General features: G+C 35.4%; 1 pseudogene; it reads left to right on the forward strand.

Annotated features, from left to right (window-relative positions):
- Positions 1–5970: 5970 nt before the first annotated feature.
- Positions 5971–8002, forward strand: LOC134199171 (uncharacterized; annotated as a pseudogene).
- Positions 8003–10728: the final 2726 nt, after the last annotated feature.

The raw sequence follows: 10728 nt of genomic DNA on the forward strand, positions 1-10728 counted from the left end.
ATAATTTTTTTATAAATCATTGTGAGTAAAATATACGAAGCAGCAATGCTTTCAATTTTCCGGGAAATACGACCGGAATACAATACTATACACTACTACTGATAACATTACTAACTGACAATACTGGTACTTTGACGGCTGTATGCTCCAGTAGTCACTTTACACGAGATGGGTCATGACATCGTTCCTACATTTATATATCACAAGTAGCTGCTCACAATACTACCTATAACATATAGATAAGTCATGTTTGTAAGGGATATCTTACTGCTCGAGGAACTTATCGATATTTTAATGACACTTAACGCCAAGCCTTTATTAGAATCACCCTTGAAACCTTCACTCTTCAAAACACTCACTCATGCATACGGAGTTAATAATAAGGAATAGTAACCTAGATACATTCTGTTTCAGATAGGAATTATCTAAAATGTCCATTATGCCTAACTATAGCATCCATATTGTGAAGATATAATTTCTGGCTGACTGGGACATTTCTTTTTTTTTTGGTTGTTACCAATATAGACAGGTGAGCTGACGGCCTTACTCATAGTTGATTGACATCAGCAATGGTAGGGGACGGTACAGTTAAGATGTAGTTCTATCTAATGACTGGGACATTTGTTTTTTTTTTTGTTTGTTGCCAATATAGACAGGTGAGCTTACGGCCTTACTCATAGTTGATTGACATCAGCAATGGTAGGGGACAGTACAGTTAAGATGTAGTTCTATAGCAATGGTAGGGGACGGTACAGTTAAGATGTAGTTCTATCTAATGACTGGGACATTTGTTTTTTTTTTTTGTTGCCAATATAGAGCTTACGGCCTTACTCGTAGCTCATTGACATAAGCAATATAGATAGGGGTACAGCCGAGCCGCTGCTTGCTGTATTTCTTTAGATAATGTTTGAAGCGACTGTCAATGTTACCATGGATACCGAATTGCGATTAACAGTTTTTTTTTTTTTTTTTTCGAAAAAAAACACTTTAAGTTTCTATATTCTATTCTATCACCCCACATCCGTCCGCACTGGACATAGGCCATAGACATAGAATATAATTTTCTGTATACTGAATGGCAATTTCGTATGTAAGGACCTATATATCTCGGCCTCAAACCAAAGCTCAAGCCAAATGATATTGAATATAAGTAAAACTCTATAGCTAATAATATCTCATTTTCTAAATCATTTGACAGATTGCATCTCTTACATACAAAACAGAGCTCCGTCTAGATCCCCGAGTGGAGAAGTTTGCATAATTCAAGAGACAACACGGCCCGGGTTGAAACGATAAAACGACGAAGCCTAGTGATGTGATTCGGGTTGTGAAATTGTCGACTTTCCATCATATTCATTACTGTATATTATCTGATTGGAATCAATTATGCTGCATGTTCCAAATCTAATAATTACATTCTTTTTTTTATCTGAGTAGTTAGGTAATCACTTTATTCGATAACCATAGTTGATTGTAATTATTTTAGGTATATTTTCAAAATTTTATGAAACATTTTTTTCAAGGGCAATCTTTATCTAATTTACGTTAGAAACAAAAGATATATATATTATAAAATTGAATACAATAATTATCTTTTTCTATTTAGGTTTTTTTTTTTCAAATTGAAGACTATTTGTTTTTAATCACAAAACGACATTACTTGACCTTTTTTTGATCGGACACCAAATGCGATCGTCGTCATTAATCGCCTATTTTAGTCCACTGTTGGACATAGACCTCTTCAAAACACATGCCACACGACCCAATTATGCGCCTCTCGTCTCCATCCACTTCCCACTGATCTGCGTATATTGTCGCTCCACCTTGTTACTGGACGTCCTACACAAAATTTTCCACACCGCGCAAAAATCCTATTAGGAAGTGGATACCTTGCCACTCTCTTACGGTTCAAGTTGACTGTGTTAGTCAAACGTGACTGGTACTTGTGGTACGACCTCTTGTGAGTCCGCACTGGTAGGTCCACCGCCCTGCCTATTTCTGCCGTAAAGCAGTAATGCGTTTCGGTCTGAAGGATAGGGCAGCCGTTGTAACTATACTGAGATCTTAGAACTTATATTTTAAGGTGGGTTGCGCACTTACTTTGTAGATGTCTATAGGCTCCAGTAACCACTTAACACCAGGTGGGCTGTAAGCACGTCCACCCGTCTAACCAATAAATAAATGAATAAAAAAATTCGCACTCCCCAAAAATATCGACACTTAACCAACCCGAAGACACACATCACTAGACGAAAACGCATTTCAAAGCAAACGGCGTTCGAATGTTCCGAAGTTGCAGATTTTCTACCATTCGCCTCTTATCTTTGAGCCTGGTATTGTAAACAGTTTTAATGTGGCTTCTTTCTACAAATACTTTTCCCGTTACCATATCAGTTAGAAAATTTATGGTGGCTGCTGTTGCAAATGGCATATGGCGTAGTTTTTAAACAGGGGACTGAAATATGGTAACAAAATGTTATGTAAAATTATATAAATTGCCTGAGAAAATCAATGTACACAACATAAGCTATTACTATCCAATAATTTAACTACGCCCTGTTTCCAAAGCTGGAGGAATTAAAAAAATTAAGTTCATACCCAACGAACATTTTATGGCCTCTTTCAGAGTAAAGGAACAACATTATTTTACCAAACCTACTAAGCTTACACATTGGACTAATACTGTTCTGCTTAATTCTGCTGTAATACTCACGTCTTAAGGTATAATGTAATGTCTTAATTACGGTGGGCTTTATACTAGTTTTTTGCCTGTGAGTAAGTGAAAAACACTATGGAAAAGTGCTATGTTCGTATAATTTATTAACTGGCTCTTTTCACGGATGAATAGTCACGTGAATGATCTCTGCCAAGATATAACTCGGATAACGGAATAACGAGGTAGTTAAGAATTCTTCTTCCTATTCGTACACTCTTGACAGAGTGGTCGTGGTCATGCATCAGTCGGATCCTGCGATATCGATGCTCTCGCGATGCGACGCCATGTGGCACGATGTTTCGCAGAGTGAGAGCAAACATTTATTTTGGAGTGAGTCACAGATTTTATGAGGTCGGTACATCGTGTTGGAGATCGTCCGCGAGATCATTTGCCCTCGACTTTCCCTTGCACCACCAACCGCTCAATGGAGTCCTCATTACGAGTGATGTGCCCGAAGAACTTGAGGATTCGTAATTGGACTGTTGAGTTGAGTTAAGAATAATGAACAACAAAATCAAACAACTATCGATGCATAACTACATAACCAAACTTAACAAAGTTATTAAGATTTCCATAGCAAGAAACTATGAAAGCATACAAATGTATATATTTTTTGAATTTATTTTACTTGGTACGAATATCTTTAGCGTTACAAATTTATTGAAATTGTTAAAGAAACGAAACCCCAGAAATGATACAAAGGTCTGACGCAAGCCGCAAGTAGATTTACAAATCGACGTAACTAACAAAATTTCGGCACAATAAACTAAGCTCTAGAACCTATTAAATAAAGCACCTGCGACATTTTATTGCTAACATTGAAACAGTCGAGCGCAATTAATTAAAGCGTCCATAAAACCTTCTGCTTTTCAATCACGAAAAGACAGGACTATTAAATCTCAGATAACATTTTATTAAATGCAGATTTGAATTACAAATGACGAGGGTCGCTCATAGCTCCCATTTCAACTGTTTTGTAAATTAGCAAATTATTGAATCAAAGTAACTGAAACTCAGAAATATACAGACAGCTAGAATAGATAAACAATCAATTGATTGGGCAATATCGGATTGTGATTTTCATAAATTTAAATACTTTGATACAGTGGATAAGTTGAATGATAAGTTTGGTGCTATGAGAGACCCTGAAGTAATATCAATATCTCTGCCGATTTTTTAACAAACATGATAAGCGTAGTAAAATGCGTGATATCGATTATGCTCGATGTAATTAAATATTTTATTTCTAATTGTGTTAATATTAATGTAAATAGTGATTGTTTTTGTAAATTTGCCTATATCATTTACGTAAATTTTATCTTTCTGAAACCCTGCAAATTATTGTTCACACTCCTTCTTCTTTTTCTCCAACTTATTCCACTAGGTGGGGTCGGCACAGCTAATTTTTATCTTCCATTCTCTTCTATCAGCCGTCATCTCAACACTCACTCCTCTCTCTCTCACATCTCTCTCATTTTTTATACATTGGTCTACATTTAAATTAATCTGGTGTTTTCCTCCTTTCTTTATGCTCTTTCTTGCTTGCTGTTCGTTTTTAATTTTTTCGTTTCTATGTTTTTGTTTCTCTAGTGTTTTTAATTTGCTTATATTGGTGAGGACCTTTAATTATTGGCTTTTTGATTCTATTATTTGTCATATTATTATACTATGTTAGTTGAATGTTGGTTCTCCTTGTAGTAAATAAATAAATATTGTCATTCACACACTCCCTCCATGTCTTCTTTGGTCGACCTCTATCTATGGTCTTCTCTATCTATCTTGCACAACCATTTCCATACATCTCCTAATAACATGCATCTGTTCACACTACATGTGCCCTATATGCTTAGAATATACAAATTAAATATACATTTACGTATAATGCAAAGATAAAATTATTTTTAAAATTTAACACAATATTTTTGTATTTGATTTTTCATAACCATGTTTAGTGGAAACTTGGTAAGTATGATTTTTAGCACTACCAAAGATCTTTGGCTCAGTACGAACAACCTGTATAGTTATAACAATCACAGAGGATCGACTTTTGTCAATTTTTACTATTTTAATTTATCCATTTTAAAAGATTTAAATAAATATTATTGTCATTAAATGTTGACAAAATAAGTTTCTTCATTTGTACCGACTTTCAGAAATATGGCTTTCACGACGTCGGCAGTAGGAGATCTGGATTATTTGAATTTAAAATAATCCCCCTAACTGTAATTTGCTAATTGCTGATATAGCTGTAAGGAATAAGGGTAGGTATCTATTAGTCACTACGATTGTCAGTGTAATATTATTATTTTATTATGAAATAGTGTTTGATTCTGACAGACAAAAAGCTACTAAGCTAAGGTAGGCCTTAAACTAAGAGGTATTAAGTAGATATTTTTTTACATTCTCAAAAAGGAAGAGTTTAGAAATATTACGAAATTAATTGATAAACAGTTTCAAACCATTAAGAAACACCAAACTATTAAGTATCGCTTTCAGCATAAACCAATTCCGTCAGAGAAAAGAAAAAAACGATCGACTCTTTTTTTGAGTCACTTTTGTACATCACTATTTTAATTTAAAAAGACCTTAACTAGATGTAATTAAAGCCACCTCCACACCAAAGTGTCTTTTTATTTGTTTTTTTTTTATGCCACGTTGTTTTCCTGTTCTTTTAATTAAAGAATTTTTACGGCGTCACATAATGTATACTCAAATTCTATTAGTTGCGGTACCGCAGGCGTACTCGCGTTCCAGCTATAGTTGAGTAGATTCTGGCTGTTGGTAAAACATGAATAAACATATGAGTCTCTCTTATTAAACGAGTGGATTGATTCGCGACAGAGCAAAGTCATCGATGGTCTTACAAGCTAGTCCATAATTAGAATTTCGGACTTTTTGGAGGGAACGCGAGGAGCGAAGTTGTGTGATTGGATTCATTTTGTCTATTTAGTGTTTCTTCAGGCTTAAATGTGTAATAACGATTGTTTATTAACTGTTTAGTATTTGTAAAAGTGCACAAATGTGGAAAAATAAAACGAAGCCTTAACTTCTCGGGATTCTCCAAAAAGTCCACTAAAAAAGTCTCAATGAATGACCACAATTTTATTGAAATTGTGGTCATTCACATTCACAATTTCAATAAAATTGTGGTCATTCACAATTCACAATTATATTTCATCTCATATCATTACATCTTATTTTATTTAATTTCATGCCAATTGATTAGATTTCTTTTGTTTTTTATTACCAAACATTCCTTTAAAAACTGATCAAGAGATACAAGCATATAAGCAATGCTTGAAATCTGACGAATCACAATACTTACTTAATCAACCAGAGAACAAAACTGTACAGGAATATTATGACAGCATTATAAAAGTTATCAAGTTAAGTCAACAGTTTGTTACAACTACAATACCTAAACCTGTCAAAACTTAAAAAATATTGTCAGAACATACTCTAGATCTGCTAAAGAAGAGACAGAAGATGCAGAAAAGTAAAAACAAAAGTCGAGCTACAAAAAATCATATCTCAGCCTTGTACAAGCTTGTAAATAAATGCATAAAAAAAGATTATATAAATCACAGACACAAGATTATTAACAAACATCTTAGCAGAACGGGAAGCACGAAAAAAGCTTTCAAAGAATTAAGAACAAACAGAACATGGATCGGCGGATTGAAAAAAGATGGCATAGCACTACACAACCGGAGTGAAATTATTAATATAGCAACCGATTACTACAAAACCCTATACAGCGCTAGACACAGCAACATCAACACAAGTCAAAATACAAAATACATGTTTGAAAATAAAAGCGTAACTCACATAGAGGTGAGCGAAGTCATAAGAGCCATGGAGAAACTAAGATTAGACAAAAGCCCAGGCCCGGATAACATTACAAATGAATCTCTAAAACTAGCTACACCTTTGCTGGCTTCTCCTTTCACAATATTGTTTAACTTGATTCTGGAAACTGGAGAGACACCCACCCAATGGTCAGAGTCAAATATAATCTTACTCTATAAAAAAGGAGATCCAAACGACGTGGGGAACTACAGACCGATAAGCCTGCAACCATCAACTTACAAACTTTTTTCCTCAATTATTAACGAGAGAATAAGTAGTGCAATAGAATTAAGGCAACCTGTGGAACAGGCGGGCTTCAGAAAAGGATTCTCAACTATGGACCACATACATACGCTACAGCTTCTTATAGAGAAATACCAAGAAATGCAGAGACCACTCTATCTTGCGTTTATTGATTACCAGAAGGCCTTCGACACCATATCCCACGACAGCATTTGGGAATCTCTAAGATGCCAAAAAGTGGAAGAACAGTACATAAACGTAATCAAAAACATCTATAAAAATAGCAGAAATAGAGTTAAACTAGAGACAGCTGGCCCCTGGTTTCCAGTGAAAAGAGGAGTTAAACAAGGCGACCCACTATCCCCAAAATTATTTATAGCCACACTAGAATCGATAATTAGCTCACTAGACTGGAGGGGATACGGAATTAAGATTAAAAATGACTACCTAAGCCACCTACGATTCGCAGATGACATAGTGCTTATTACAGAAACTAGATTTCAACTAGAAACCATGATAGAATCATTAAATGAAGCTAGCAAGAAAGTAGGCTTAGAAATCAACCGTACAAAAACTATGCTTATGACTAACAACACAAAGGCACCAGTATCAGTCGAAGGCGAACCTCTGAACTACACAGAAGTATACACATACCTTGGCAAACAAATAGGGTTCAACGGAAATCACAATGACCTAGAAGTAAACCGTAGAGTACAACTGACATGGAACAAATATTGGAGTCTAAGAGAAATATTCAAGAGTAACCTGCCTACTAATCTCAAAACTAAAGTTCTAAATTCTTGCCTTCTGCCTTGCTTATTATACGGATGTCAAACATGGACGTTTAGTAACAATATAAAAAACAAAATAGTCACATGCCAAAGAGGAATGGAGCGTAGTATGCTAAATTTAAAGAAAATACAGAAAATCCGTCACTCAAAAATCAGAAAAATTAGCAAAGCAACTGATGTACTAGTTCAAGCTTTAACTTTAAAATGGCAATAGGCTGGACATGTTGCACGCCTTCAGGACCAGAGATGGACAAAAAAGGTAACAACATGGACGGGTCCACTAGGAAAAAGAAAGAGGGGAAGACCATATACTAGATGGGAAGATGATATAAAGAAAGTAGCAACTACAAATTGGATTAAAATTGCGCAATTCAGAGAAGATTGGCTATCCTTGGAGGAGGCCTTTACCCGAGGAGGGGTTCTTGCAAGTGGGAAATAATACCTAATATTATACAACAGATACAGTATTTAATTTTATTAGCTAGGATTTGCATTAATTTTTTGTTTCTGTCACTTTTTATGTCACTTGTACGAAATAAAAGGCTTTTTATTTTTATTTATTTTATTTATTTATTTATACTACCAGTTCTCAGTAAAGGAATAGGTGGAGGAGGTAGTAAAATTTGCATAACGCTAATTCTTAAATAATTGGACTACTTTTATCATAAGGACTACTATTGTGCTTAGAAGATTCTTTCTAATAGCATGTTCGGGATAATCCTAAGTAAGTGAAAAATAGTACTCGATTTATTACAAATACTTCGTTTTTCTCTGACGGAATTGGTTTACCCTAAGAGTTATAGTTAATGAAGTGTTTTTAATGATTTGGAACTGTTTATCAAATAATTTCGTAATTTTATAACCTCTTCCTTTAAGCATCTTGATTAACTTTTTTCTTTTTAAGAATGCAAATAAATACTTAACACCTGTTAGCTTAAAAGCTATCCGGTCATCGTTCTTGTCGAACCTGTCGCTTGCGACGAAGGGCTCGGCGAGTAAATTAGCCCACAAACACAGCCCACTAAGTTTCTCGCCGGATCTTCTCAGTGGGTCACGGTTCCGATCCGGTGGTAGATTCTGCGAAGCACTGCTCTTCCTAGGGTTATTGTTAGGAACGTCGTCAGATTTGAGCCCCGTGAGCTCACCTATTTGTTAGGGTTACGTTGAAATGGCCTCTCAAGGCTATCAGATAAGGTAGATTTTTTTTATAAAAAATAAGATTTACCTTTCCCTAATAGATTTATGTCTGCCAGAATCAAACAAATTGACCATGCCCATAATTTACATCTAAATTTAATGTTTGTAAGGATTATAATGAGACTGCACGTTTGATTGAGTACCACCAAACAACCGACCGGAATTCGAAGTATCAAGGCTATTTAAACCTTAATACCTAATCTTCGCACCCACATCGCCCGTGACATCATTTACCCATCTTGGCTCATAAATAAATAATAGTCTATAAAAACTAACAAAATACACTTTTATAGAAAATTTCTTACACTATTTTTAAATCAAATTTATAAAAAATATTTTTTATTTTTTAGTTGGATATAAAATTAGTTATATAAAAGCGTATTTTGTTAGTTTCTATTAACTATTATTTATTTTTCATTTTTTTAGTTGAATTTCAATTTTTTTTTTTAATATTAATTTGTCATCGGTCCTTAATAAGTATACCAAATTTCGGGTTAATCCGAAGTTTTAAAGAGGGTCAAAATCATGTTCAAATATTCCGTTACATACATACGTCTGAAGCTAATAAATCGTATTAAAAATACATTTAACACCCCAAAGTTACCTTGACATACATACGAGTATAATGATATATTTGTACACAAGATAATGTTATAATTGATAGCATCGAATACTGAAACTATAATCCCAATATTTAGTCCAAATGAAAACATCCTTATTACTTAAAGATATAAAATTTATTAAAGCCCACATCGAGTATCAAATAATCTTCTTTCTTTAAAACATATATACTTAATCAGTCAGAGATAGTGGACGTTGCTCTCTTAGAACAGTACAAGTACTGGCATTAGTAATGGCATTTTTGACGTGACATCGTCTTATAATTCGATGGAGCCGGCTGCACGCACGAAAAAACATGAAACATTGAGGCGTTCCATTTAAGGCTTGAAGTGCAAGTGAGAGCGTGCAACGAGCGACAAAGAGGCACAATCGGCCTCCGCGTTCGGCAGCGTTCGACATCTGTCTCTCTCCTACTTGAGTGAGCGATGCATCCGCGTGGACAGCTGCTATACAATAATACATTTACATGTTTTCGTCAAGTATGAAGTTTAGTGAAAAGTGAATGTGGTGTCAATTGTTTGTAGCAACGATAATTGCGATAATTGAAAAATGGAACCATTCCATCAGTATTTTCCTATGACGTTGTCACGTTCAACTATCGTTAGTAAACCGACTTTACAGACAACCGATATTTTGTTTCCATAATGGCCACTATTCTCGAGGTGCTATTATGGCTTCACCTCGGGGATTTATTATTACTTACATGGGTGGACGAGCTCACGTCCCATCTGGTGTTAAGTGGTTACTGGAGCCCAGAGACATCTACAACGTAAATACCGCCACGAACCTTAAGACAAGAGTTCTAAGGTTTTCAGTTTAACAGTACAACGACTGTCCTACCCTTCAAACCGAAAGGCATTACTACTTCACAGCAGAAATAGGCAGGGTGGTATTACTTACTCGTGCGGACTCACCTAGTCCTATCACCAGTAGAATATATCTTTCTTATACTCAACGTAAGATAGAATCAGAAGCAAGGTCCAGTTTACGAAAGTTTTAGTCCTAATTAGTATTTTTTTACTTACTGTGGCTCCGATAGCGAGTTTCTAGAATATACAGTGCGTTCCCAGAGGTCTTTTTTTATCACGTACCATTCGGCTATGGAGCTCCCCTCCACGGTGTTTCCCGAGCGCTATGACATGTCCTTCTTCAAAAGAGGCTTGTGGAGAGTATTTAGCGGTAGGCAGTGGCTTGGCTCTGCCCCTGGCATTGCTGAAGTCCATGGGCGATGGTAACCACTCACCATCAGATGAGCCGTATGCTCATCTGCTTACAAAGGCAATAAAAAATATATATATACTAAGTCTGGCC

Source organism: Bombyx mori, chromosome 7 (genome assembly GCF_030269925.1).
Source record: "Bombyx mori chromosome 7, ASM3026992v2".
Lineage (NCBI taxonomy): Eukaryota > Metazoa > Arthropoda > Insecta > Lepidoptera > Bombycidae > Bombyx > Bombyx mori.